This window comes from Ovis aries, chromosome 10 (genome assembly GCF_016772045.2).
Source record: "Ovis aries strain OAR_USU_Benz2616 breed Rambouillet chromosome 10, ARS-UI_Ramb_v3.0, whole genome shotgun sequence".
In the NCBI taxonomy this organism is placed as follows: Eukaryota; Metazoa; Chordata; class Mammalia; order Artiodactyla; family Bovidae; genus Ovis; species Ovis aries.
The window spans coordinates 18,864,762-18,876,166 of NC_056063.1; the positions used below are offsets into that span (position 1 = coordinate 18,864,762).

General features: G+C 42.3%; 1 long non-coding RNA gene across 1 annotated transcript; it reads left to right on the plus strand.

Annotated features, from left to right (window-relative positions):
- The first annotated feature begins 365 nt into the window (after positions 1-365).
- LOC105608010 (uncharacterized) lies at positions 366-10,820 on the plus strand. The gene is made up of 5 exons (XR_003590535.3): positions 366-612; positions 2,679-2,731; positions 2,820-2,913; positions 5,852-5,949; positions 8,453-10,820. It is a non-coding gene; the product is annotated as an uncharacterized LOC105608010 (long non-coding RNA).
- Positions 10,821-11,405: the final 585 nt, after the last annotated feature.

An 11,405-nucleotide genomic window follows, 5' to 3' on the forward strand; every position in this document is an offset into this window, starting at 1 on the left:
GCACTCAGTAAACAGTGAACAGGAAAATCCAGACACAGCTGAAGTGAGATTAAGAGGCTATTTTCATATTGGGAGCTGACAATCCCTGCTGCACTCCCTCAGCTAAAGTCCAAGAATGTTCGAAGGCAGGGCTTTGACCTCCGTGCAGGAAATTGGAATAGTATGCTTTGGGGAATCTGCCAGCTCACCGAAAAAGGAGCTGAACACACTGACATTGGGCTCCCTAGGAACTTTTCCAGACAGTTCACCCTCTAGATGATCTGACATCTAGAGGGTGACCTTAGCTAGGACTGAGGGTTCCCTAGTTCAAGGGACATTCAGTATTAAAACTTAGGAGTCCCAGGCAAACCACAGTGCTTTGTCAATACCATCCACATTCTCAGAGCTCCCAATCTCTCAGTTACAAACAAACTTGCTGAAACATCTAAGTGAGCACACATCTGGACAGTCGTTATCTTGAAAGACTAAGACCAAAATAAATACTCAGTTAAAAAGTAACTCGGAAAAAACAAAGACTATGCTTGGAGAAGGGGAAAAAAAAATCATCGATATCCTCAGAGAAAGAAGAGAATATCCCAACCATGAAAAGGGACAGGAAATCAGGCATTAAAGGTAAGAAAACTAGAGAATTAACTCAGGAGATCTGATAATAGGAGTTCTAAGTAAGACAGAACAGAGAACACAGAGGGCAGAAACCATTAACAAAACAGAACACGGTGGACCCAAAGTCAGTCAACCCAAAGTGTTGGAACACGGAGAATAAGAAAGAAAGAGATGGGGCCTAGACTGTGCTGAAGGCTCTTGGCAGATCAGGTAAACAAGGACTGAAAACAAGCCACTGAGGTCACTGGTGACTTGATAAGAGCAATTTTGGTGGCCCAGTGGGAGTAGAACCAAGTAGGGTGAGTTAAGAAAAAAATAACTAGAGGGAAATGCATGAAAATAAAAAAAAATTGTGTATTAAGTTAGGATGAGATTATATATGTCTTTTTTTCTTCAAACTTTCTTTTCGATCTATCATCTATTTATCATTTTTATTCTTCTAAATTGAAAACTGAACCAATCCCTTCAAATGGAAAGATTTGCATGAAGGTCAAAAGTTACTGTTGTTTTTTTGGAGGAGTACACATATCAATTTGTTCTTAGTCTTTCTGGATTATATTAATATCCTGCCTTGTAAAAATGAGGTACTTTGAATATATCAGAGATATGTTGTTTTCACAGAATTGTGAAAACATTGGTAAATGTAGGAATAACAAAGAGTGTGGGGCCTGGGGAGTCCTCTTTTTCACGTGCTAAACACACACATATGTGTGTGCACACATAAATTTTTAATTCAATTCACATGGTGTGGCGAGGTCAGTCAATCTGATGATTCAATTTTGACCCAGAATCCGGGACAACTTTGCAACGTCAAGAGCCTTCACGACATGATGGAAGCAAAACGGAGCCGGCTGTCCCAACGAAGAAACACAGTTGTGCATGAAAATGGCCTCCTTCTTTGGGGAATGCATACCTTTGCCAGAAATACTCTCTACATATTTATTTATTCTAAAGGCTCTACTGAGAAGATGAAAGGTTTTGTTTTATTTGAAAACCAAGGCATAAGTAATCCAAGTAATAAGCAATATTTAGAGTAAGATTATTCTCCTCCTCATGAATCCTCATACCACTGAACACTAGTTCTCTTGTGGCCCTTCGTACTTTCTTTGTTATATGTTTATGTCTTGTCTCCCTTGACTTAGTAACTCATCTCTCATTTCCTTCAGCACTAGCTCTTGCACAGGAAGACAGCTTAATAAGGTCTACTAAATTTATTCATACATACATACGTTCATCCAGCACAGCAGCTGACAAGCGATGGAAGTCTTTACCTTTCACAACTGTTGGCTCTTCCGCTTCAAGTCTGCTTGGTTTTCAGTGTCTCCTTTGGATACCAGGTCATTGCTGTTACTGAATCTGCAGAAACCCAGTACAGCCTATATTCTGTCAAACCAAAGTTTGAGGTGCTCTGAGGTGCTCTGTGTCATAAACAATAATTTTGTTCACCAGAATATTGGCCCAAAATTTGAACCAATTGCTCATCTAACATTTCTTTCCTGGGTTAGTTTCATCAACAGCATCTATATCTTATAATTAACATTATAATGATAATAACATAAGACTTTGTAATTAATTTGTTCATGCACTCTCTATTCCCAAGAAACAGTGACTCATTATATCCTTAATTTGCAAAACACACTCTATTTTTAATTTTTATATTTAGTATAATGAGATACAAAATCAATTTATTCATGGTCTTACAAAACAGGATTGCTGAGACAGGGTTAGAACAAAGTTACCGAGTCTCAGGCATTTGTGTTCTGTCACAGACACTCTTCCACCAGTCCATCCATCCGCTCATGCATCCAAACATCCATTTATTTACTCAGGATAACTTTATTGTGCTAGGCATTGTGCTAACCTCAAAAGAAACAAGAGTTATTGCTACTGCTCTCAAAGAGTTCACAATGGGAAGTGAACTAGAAAAGAGGCAAGTCGTTGGGAAGCCTACACCAGAAAACAGGCAAGTTTAAAAAAAAAAAAAGGAAAAAATGCAATGGTTAGAAGTGTGCATTTTACAAGCACATCTGTAACTTTCTGATGTTTGAACTGATAATGATTTGTGTACTTTCTAGAAGACTAAGCTGTGGTTTTCCAAAGATAAGCAGATGCCACCATCACTTCTCAGGTAAGAAATTTACATGCAGGAATATTATCATTATTTGAGAACAGTGTTAGGTTGTTATCTGACATAGGGTTTGTTTTTTTCTTTAAAGTCATTGAACTTGTTCTTCAAAGGAAATTTTACTGAACTGAACTGAAGCAAAATAAATACAGATGAGATGCACTGTGCGAAGGCAGAAGTAACAGGTCAGAGCCCCACCCAATGGCTTGCTCAAGATTTCCAAGAAACCCCAAAGACTCTGCGGAACATCATTGAAAACCAATGAAGAAAAGCCACCCTCCTTTCTAGTTTGAGTATCAAATGTCACATCCGTCCAATCTTGTTGACCATGAAAATTAATTTAGGGTCTAATATCTGAATCAAACTTGTCTAATCTAAAGACGGTCAGCCTGTGGGTAGAAACACCCAACTGTATAATGAACCATAGTGGGAACTTGCCTGGCAGTCCAGTGGTTAAGACTCCTCATTTCAGAGCATCAGTTCTATCCCGGGTTGGGGAGTTAGGATCCCACATGTCTCACAGTGCAGCCAAAAAATAAATTAACTAATTAAATACATAAAATAAGCCTCAACAGTACTTCTGAGGCTCTTCAGTTTCATCAGCGGCGTACTTTGTTGCTGTTGCCGTTCCCTGACCTGCGTAATATGCAGAATGCTTTCAGAGGTTTTTAATCACTTTGCCCTCTTCTTTTCAAAAATGGAGCAAGTATTAAAAAAAAAAAAACAAATTTACTGAGGTCTAACTGGCATATAACATTCTATTGGTTTCAGGTATACCATGTAAAGGTTTTATATTTGCAGATATTGTGAAATGTTCGCCACAGTAAGTCTAATTACCACCTGTCACTGCACAAAGTTAACTTTGAGGACTTACTCTCTCGGCAACTTTCAAATACGCTCTCCACTCTCATTGACCCTTGTCACCATCCCATACTTTATATCCCCGTGATTTATTTAGTTTGCAACTGGAAACTTGTACCTTCTAAAACCCTTTTCATGTTTTACTCATCCCCAACCCTCCTCCCCTTTGGCAACCACTGCTCTTGAACAAGTATTTTTGAACTTAGCCATATATCAGGATTGGAGAGGCAGTGGTTGGAAAGACAGACACACCCCTCCCTTAAAAGGAGCCACACGCAGAAATACACAGTGCTTAGGAACATCACGTAAAGTCTAGGCAAGCATAAAAGAACCCAAGTTCATTATAGCCAGCATTCATACAACTGTCTTATCATTCAATTCAACAAATAATTATTGTTACCTACTAAATGCCATGCTCTATTTAGATGGAGGGAGACAAAAAAAAAAAAAAAAGAATGCTACCCTCACCCTCAGGAAGCTCACAATATAGTACAATAACAAGGAAAAGCAGGCTGGCAGGCCATTAAAGGGAGAAGCAGATCACCATCATGGTTCCTACAAAGGGTGAGATTAGAGTGCCATTTACAATCAGGAGTGGAAAAGCCTGCCAAACAGGCTTTTTCTGGACCTGTCTTCCTGGCTCATTGAGATAATAATTTTCTTTTGGGGAATCAAAAAAGGACTTTCAGAAATTCTCTTTTCTTTAGGGGGTGGAGAGGGGTGGGAAGGAAGATACTGGAGAGAGAGACAGAGAGAGAGAAAGGGAGAGAGAGAGGAAAGGAGATCGGTATAGGATATCTTCACCCAGAAAAGAAATCCAGTTTCCGTTGGATTTTTTCTTACTAGTCTGTTCCTCCTTCATCTTCTCCCACCATCCATCCAGCTAATCGTCCAGTCCCGTCCTTGACCCCTCACTTACCCTCCCATATCAAATATCACCCCACCCATATCGAATGAATCACCAGCCCTGTTGATTCAGCTCACATATCCATTGAATGTATCCACTGCTCTCTCTTCCCTGTTCAAGCACTTTACATTTCTATGCAGTACTTACAAACATTATAATTAATTATCTACATAATTCCAATCAACCCATCCACTATACTCTCCCCACCTCAACTGTAAGATCCATAAAGCCAAGGACCATGTCCACTGTATTCACTACTGTATCCCCAATACTTAGAGAAGGGTCTAACACAGAGTGTGTGTTCAGTGGTGGGAAAAGAGGGTGAAAGGAGGAAATAAGTCGATCCAAGCTCAATAATTGTCAACTCTTCCTCTAAACTCCTTCATGATTAGGTGAAGACAAAATGTATATAGAAATGCATGAAAAAAAAAAAAAAAAGAAAGAAATGCATGTATATTCTTATGTACATCCTTATTTCACTGAAGTGGTCAACTTCTGACAATGTCAAATGCTTCGGCTGACTCTATTTTATGATAGATTAAAAATAAAGAAAATGCAATGTATGAAAAGTGAAAGTGTTAGTCACTCAGTTGTGTCCAACTCTTTTCGACCCTCTAGACTGTAGCCCACCAGGGTCCTTTGTCCATGGGATTCTTCAGGCAAGAATACTGAGGTGGGTAGCCTATCCCTTCTCCAGGGGATCTTCCCAACCCAGGGATCAAAACTGGGTCTCCTGCATTGCAGGCAGACGCTTTACCATCTGAGGCACCAGGGAAGCCCCAGTGCAACATATATGTATATCAAATCACCCTTCTGTCCACTACGCACATCCTACAATTTTATGTCAATTATGCCTCAATACAACTAAAATTAAAAAAAAGGAAAACCACAAGAAACAGAACCACATATCCCGTTAGAAGTTGACAGAGTGCAGCAATATGATCCAGTTGTTCACATTCTGAGTCTTTTAATTGATTGGCTGGTCTGTAAACACTGGACGGCTTGTGCAGTTGAATCTGCTGTGTTCCTATGTCAGGCTTCCCTCGTTGCTCCGCTGGTAAAGAACCCGCCTGAAGTGAGGGAGACCTGGGTTTGATCCTGGGTTGGGAAGATCCCTTGGAGAAGGGAAAGGCTACCCACTCCAGTATTCTGGCCTGGAGAATTCCACGGACTATATAGTCCATGGGGTCGCAAAGAGTCAGACACGACTGAGCGACTTTCACTTCCTTATGCTCATATGTCAGCCCAACACTTAACCAAGAGTATGTCCTAGACACATGCATGAGTGAATCTAAACTCAGCATCTCTAATATTCACTGTCTTTAGTTTATCATTATGTTTATTTCATTTCCCAGAAGATACAATAGGCTCTTGTGTCCGTTGTTGCCTCCTCCACGGGATCTTCCTGACCCAGGGATCAAACCCGAGTCTCTTTCGTCTCCTGCATTGCCAGGTGGGTTCTTTACCAGCTGAGCCACCAGGGAAGCCTGTTTGTCAAGCTTGTCTCACAACACAGTCTCAGGTGTATGTATCTGGAGCCTACATTTCCCAGATTGACACATTTTAAAACAGATTTCAGAGGGGAGGGGCCTCCAGCTCACCTTTCAAAGAGTGGAACATCTGCTTTGATTTGGTAAACAGTAGTGCTTCATCCCCTGCCTGCCTGCTCAGAAGCCCACATATCACAAAACCCTAAATGCCACTGGAGGATTCAGCCTCCAGGCTGGATGCATCGTGTCTGGTCCAACCCAGCAATTCCCACGAAGCAAAGTCAGTCTTATTATGGCCTGTCCCATCTGCCTCAACTATTAGAAAAGGTTAAAACTTGGCAGAAGCTTTGATGAACCATGGCCTGCCCTGGAGAAATACAGACTTGTTATTGCTTTGCACAGAAATGAAACAAGTGGAAGAAAAACAGGAGTGGGTCCTCTGAGTCACAGGATGTGGGTGAAGAGCTCTTACTAAATTGAGAGCTTAAATACTAATTCATTAAATGGAGGGCAAGAATATTTGAGGTCAAGTTCCTGATCTGCTGCAATGAGCTGTGTGAACTCAAGTAAATTGAAGTCCTCTGGGTCTCTGCTTCCCCACTGCTAAAGTGGGAATCATATCCGACCCTCACTTCACTTCAGGACTGATAAAAGGTTGAGATGACAGGTGAGAACACACTTTATAAAGAAAACTATGATGAGGGAGTTCCCTGGAGATCCAGTGGCTAGGATGTACTGCTTTCGCTGCGTGGGCCCAGGTTCTATCCCTGGTTGGGAAACTAGGAGCCCACAAGCTACACAGCATGGCCAAAAAAAAGAAAACTGTAACTAAAAGATATTCCAAAATGGAGGAAACCCCCCCAAATCATTCCTACTGGGAACTTGAAACTTACAGGTAGGTTCCTTTGCAACAAATCTGTTTTTCTAGGTGTATATTAAATTTAATGTTTCCTGAGTATGAGTCTGTGTTTTAGAGAGCAAGTTTTTAGAACTGACAGAGGCAGAGGAGAGAAGGCAGTTCATGATTCAAAATTTCCGACAGAAACTCCATAAAGTAAATAGTTGAGTCCACTCATGCCTGTGCTCACGCAATCATTCTTTAAGCAATCGCTCAATGCCACAACAGTTTAATGAGCACCTACTATGCTCAAAGTATGGTGCTGGCCACTATGGACACAATGAGAATAAAGGCAGTCCTGATCCCTGCCCCGATGGACCTGATGTCCAAGCACTTTTTGAAATGCAGAAGTGGATCAGATGTGATTTCCACCCTGACACAGTTATAAACTAGCAGAAAGAGCAGTGGCTGTGAAGGGAAATTGAATCCTTCTCAATGGGCTTTGCTTTTTTAAAAGCAAGAGAAAGAGACGAACGGGTCTCATCAGTCCTGTCTTTTCCCCTAGATCAGCAAACAGCATCAACACCAGCAGACAGGCAGGCTTTAGTAGCCTCTAAAACCCTCCCTTGACTTCATGCCCTTTGACATGACCTTTAGCCCATGGTCAGTGTCTCCACTTCCTTCCTACACTTGCCTTCCTCAAACCAACTTAACTGAGATCCTCTCCCCACCACTCCATTGTGACTACTCTAGGCAAGGCCACCGACGGCCTCGATCTTGCCAAATTAAATGGTCCCTGAATTCAGTGGTGAATATCTTCTATTGATACTTGGTTCCATTTCCCTCAAGAGCTTGAATTCTATAGCTGTGTCTTAATAGACATCTCTCTTCTCATGGAGAGTCAACCTTACTCCACTTATCAAGCATCATCTCAGACACTGTAGAGAATGTCAGGAGCAAGAGAAGGGCAAAAGCATCATCTGGAAGTGGGGATGGGGAAGAGGGTAGAGAAGAAGTTAGAGATGAAACAAGACATTGAAATGCTACCCTCCGTTTAAGTGATTGATGCATATATGCTGCTCTCAGGCTACAGTTTCAATGAATCGCAGATGCAGTGATGGGTAGTAGGTGGCGGTTTTAACTTTCACTTTTTGTTTTCTCAGGAGCCATGGGGGATGGGGAGCCTGAACCCCTCTTCCAAGCTGGAGCCTGTGGAAGCAGCTCAGCTTGCTGACCCCACCATCCCCCTCCTACCAACCCTCCCCCTGACGTCAGGGTACCAGTAAAGGTAGACCTCACTTCCCAGGGAGCCAGTGAAACAGCACTCTGACTGGGGGCAAGATAACAGTGTTGTCTGCCTGCTGTGATGGCTAGAGGAGGCTGTGTTGGCAGGAGGGGAGATCTCAGTGTGATAAGGGAAAAAAATCAGCTTGTGTCACTTGTGACAGCCTCAAGGACACAGCTAGGACATAAAAACACACCTGCTCCTACCCAGAAGGCCCCCATCTTCTCCACGGCTCTCTCTATCTGTAGGAACCCAAGCTATGCCTTATTCACAGCAGCAACATGTGGATAACAGAAAGAGTGTATAAGTCGAGATGATAACAGAGTTTTATTTGCTTTTCCAGAAAGCATACCAGGGAAATGAGCTATCAGAAGAACGCTTGCTTGTATGTGATGGATGCAAAAAAATCTCGGAGTCTGTGATTGAGAAATGGTGCCCTTCCCCCGGGACCGGAAGCTCGTGAGACTCAGCAGATGTTCATGGAAGCTTCCCTGTGTCTCTGAAAGCCTGCTCCTGCTCTTTGTAACAGACTATGTGTAGCCAAGAGTGACTGGATCAAAGAACATGTTCAGAAACAGAAGCAATGGATTCATCATATCAACAGCTGGCGAGGCCCATGTGGGTTAGCAGGAACGCCGTAGGCCAGGCCCCAGTCCAAAGAGTCAGGCACCCAAAGGAACGCGCTCTGTATTTCTCCTCCGACTTCCCAGAGCTCTGAGCAGGGCAGTCTATCATTTTCCTGAGTGTTACAGTCACCAGCTTGACCTAAGAATGTAAAAATGAAAAGCTAAGTGGGAAAGCCCTGTACAGTCATTGATTTTTTTCACCAGGAGCCATGACCCAGGTCATCAAAACTGTTTTTCAAATCACAGGGCCATAGATCTGGTAGAAACCTGGAGTAAAGGGTTATCCTGCCGAGAAGGCACAGCAGCCCTCCAGCCTGATCTGTATTCCCACCTCTGTAAGTGATTCTCTGCCAGCCCTCATGGTATATTCTAAGACTTAATGGCTTCTCAATCAAAAGGCACTGTGTCTTGTCTAATTTAAGTCTCCCTTACCACACACATTCAGATCATCAGGCCCATGCCAAACAGCTGCTTATTTTCCTTCATAGCAATGCATTTTATGAAATTCCCTTGTGGTCCAGTGGTTAGGACTCCATGCTTTCACTGCCAAGAGCGCAGGTTCAATCCCTGATCAGGGGACTAAGATCCCACTAGCCTCAAGGTGCGGCCAAATATTGAAGGAAAAAAAAACAGCACTTTACCTATTACAAGACTTCCATTTTTCATTTATGATTTGCACCTCCCAGTTATTAAAATGATTAAGGTGCCTGCAGAGAACTATTAACCATGCTTTCTCTACTCTGGCCAACAAAGATCTTTTCCTTTCCAATAATTCCTCAGTGGTTTTATAGACACATCTGTTCTGAGCTGCCCCTCCAATCCAGGAGCTCCACTCCTGCCTGGCTTCACACTACCTGACCAAACCCATCTCCTTACTACTTCTGCCCACACAGCTCTGGTGAGCTCATTTGTGTTGGTCCCTGAGCAGGACTGCTTCAGTCCTCCATCCACTCATGTTGCCCCCCTCAGCTGTAAGGCGCTCATTTTCCCATCCATCGCTCCATGAAGCCTTCCATCTCAGCCCTTACTACTCTCTCTCTGCTTTGAATGCTTGAAGAATTCAGTCTGCACTCCACAGCTGAACGCTTCCTAATACCATCACCACTCACCACTGTTTCACATCTTTTCTGTTCCCCCTCCAATTTCATTTTTTAAATAAACATGTTATCATACTTCAGCACAGTTTTAGATTTGCAGGAGAGTTGTAAAAATATTACAGAGGTTTCCTATATTCACTCTCCTGACCCAGTTCCAGCACCCACTTGCTACCATCCCACACTATGAGACTCCATTAGTTAAAATTAAGAAACCAACGCTGGCATGTTCTGTTAACTGAACTCCAAATCTTATTGTGATTTCACCAGGTTTTCTTTCAAGTTATTTTCCTGTTCCAGGAACCAATCAGGAACACCACTTTGCATTTAGTTGTCACGTTTCCTTAGTAAGTTCTTGTCTTCCACTGAAAATTTCTCAGTTTTTCCTTGTTGTTTTTTTTTTTTTTCCCACCCCCTTGACCTTGATAGTTTTTGAGGCATATGAGTTAAGGAAGTGGTAGCATGTCCCCCTATCTGGGTTGTTCTGTTGCTTTCCTTAAGAGAAAACTGTGGTTATAGGATTTTGGAAAGAATACCACAGAGGTGAAGTACCTTTCTCATCATGTCGTATTGGGGGTACCCGTCAGTTATAGGACATCACTGGTAAAGTTAACTTTATTCATCTGGTTAAGGTAGTATTTGCCAGTTTTCACCACTATAAATTTTATATTTTTCTCCTTCTAAATTGGGAAAGGAGTATGTCAAGGCTGTATATTGTCACCCTGCTTATTTAACTTCTGTGCAGAGTACATCATGAGAAATGCTGGGCTGGATAGAACACAAGCTGGAATCAAGATTGCCGGGAGAAATATCAGTAACCTCAGATATGCAGATGACACCAGCCTTATGGCAGAAGGCGAAGAGGAACTAAAGAGCCTCTTAATGAATGTGAAAGAGGAAAGTGAAAAGGCTGGTTTAAAACTCAGCATTAAAAAAACTAAGATCAGGGCATCTGGTCCCATCACTTCATGGCAAATAGATGGGGAAACAATGGAAACAATGAGAGACTTTATTTTGGGGGGCTCCAAAATCACTGCAGATGGTGACTGCAGCCATGAAATTAAAAGGCGCTTGCTCCTTGGAAGAAAAGCTATGACCAACCTAGACAGCATGGCGCTTGCTCCTTGGAAGAAAAGCTATGACCAACCTAGACAGCATATTAAAAAGCAGAGACATTACTTTGCCAACAAAGGTTCATCTAGGCAAAGCTATGTTTTTTCCAATAGTCAGGTATGAATGTGAGAGTTAGACCATAAAGAAAGCTGAGCACTGAAGAACTGATGCTTTTGAACTGTGGTGTTGGAGAAGACTCTTGAGAGTCCCTTGGACTGCAAGGAGATCCAACCAGTCCATCCTAAAGGAAATCAATCCTGAATATTCATTGGAAGGACTGATAGTGAAACTGAAGCTCCAATACTTTGGCCACCTGATGTGAAGAACTGACTTATTGGAAAAGACCCTGATGCTAAGAAAGATTAAAGGCAGGAGGAGAAGGGGATGACAGAGGATGAGATGGTTGGATGGTATCACTGACTTGATGCACATGAGTTTGAGCAACTCCAAGTATTGTCGATGG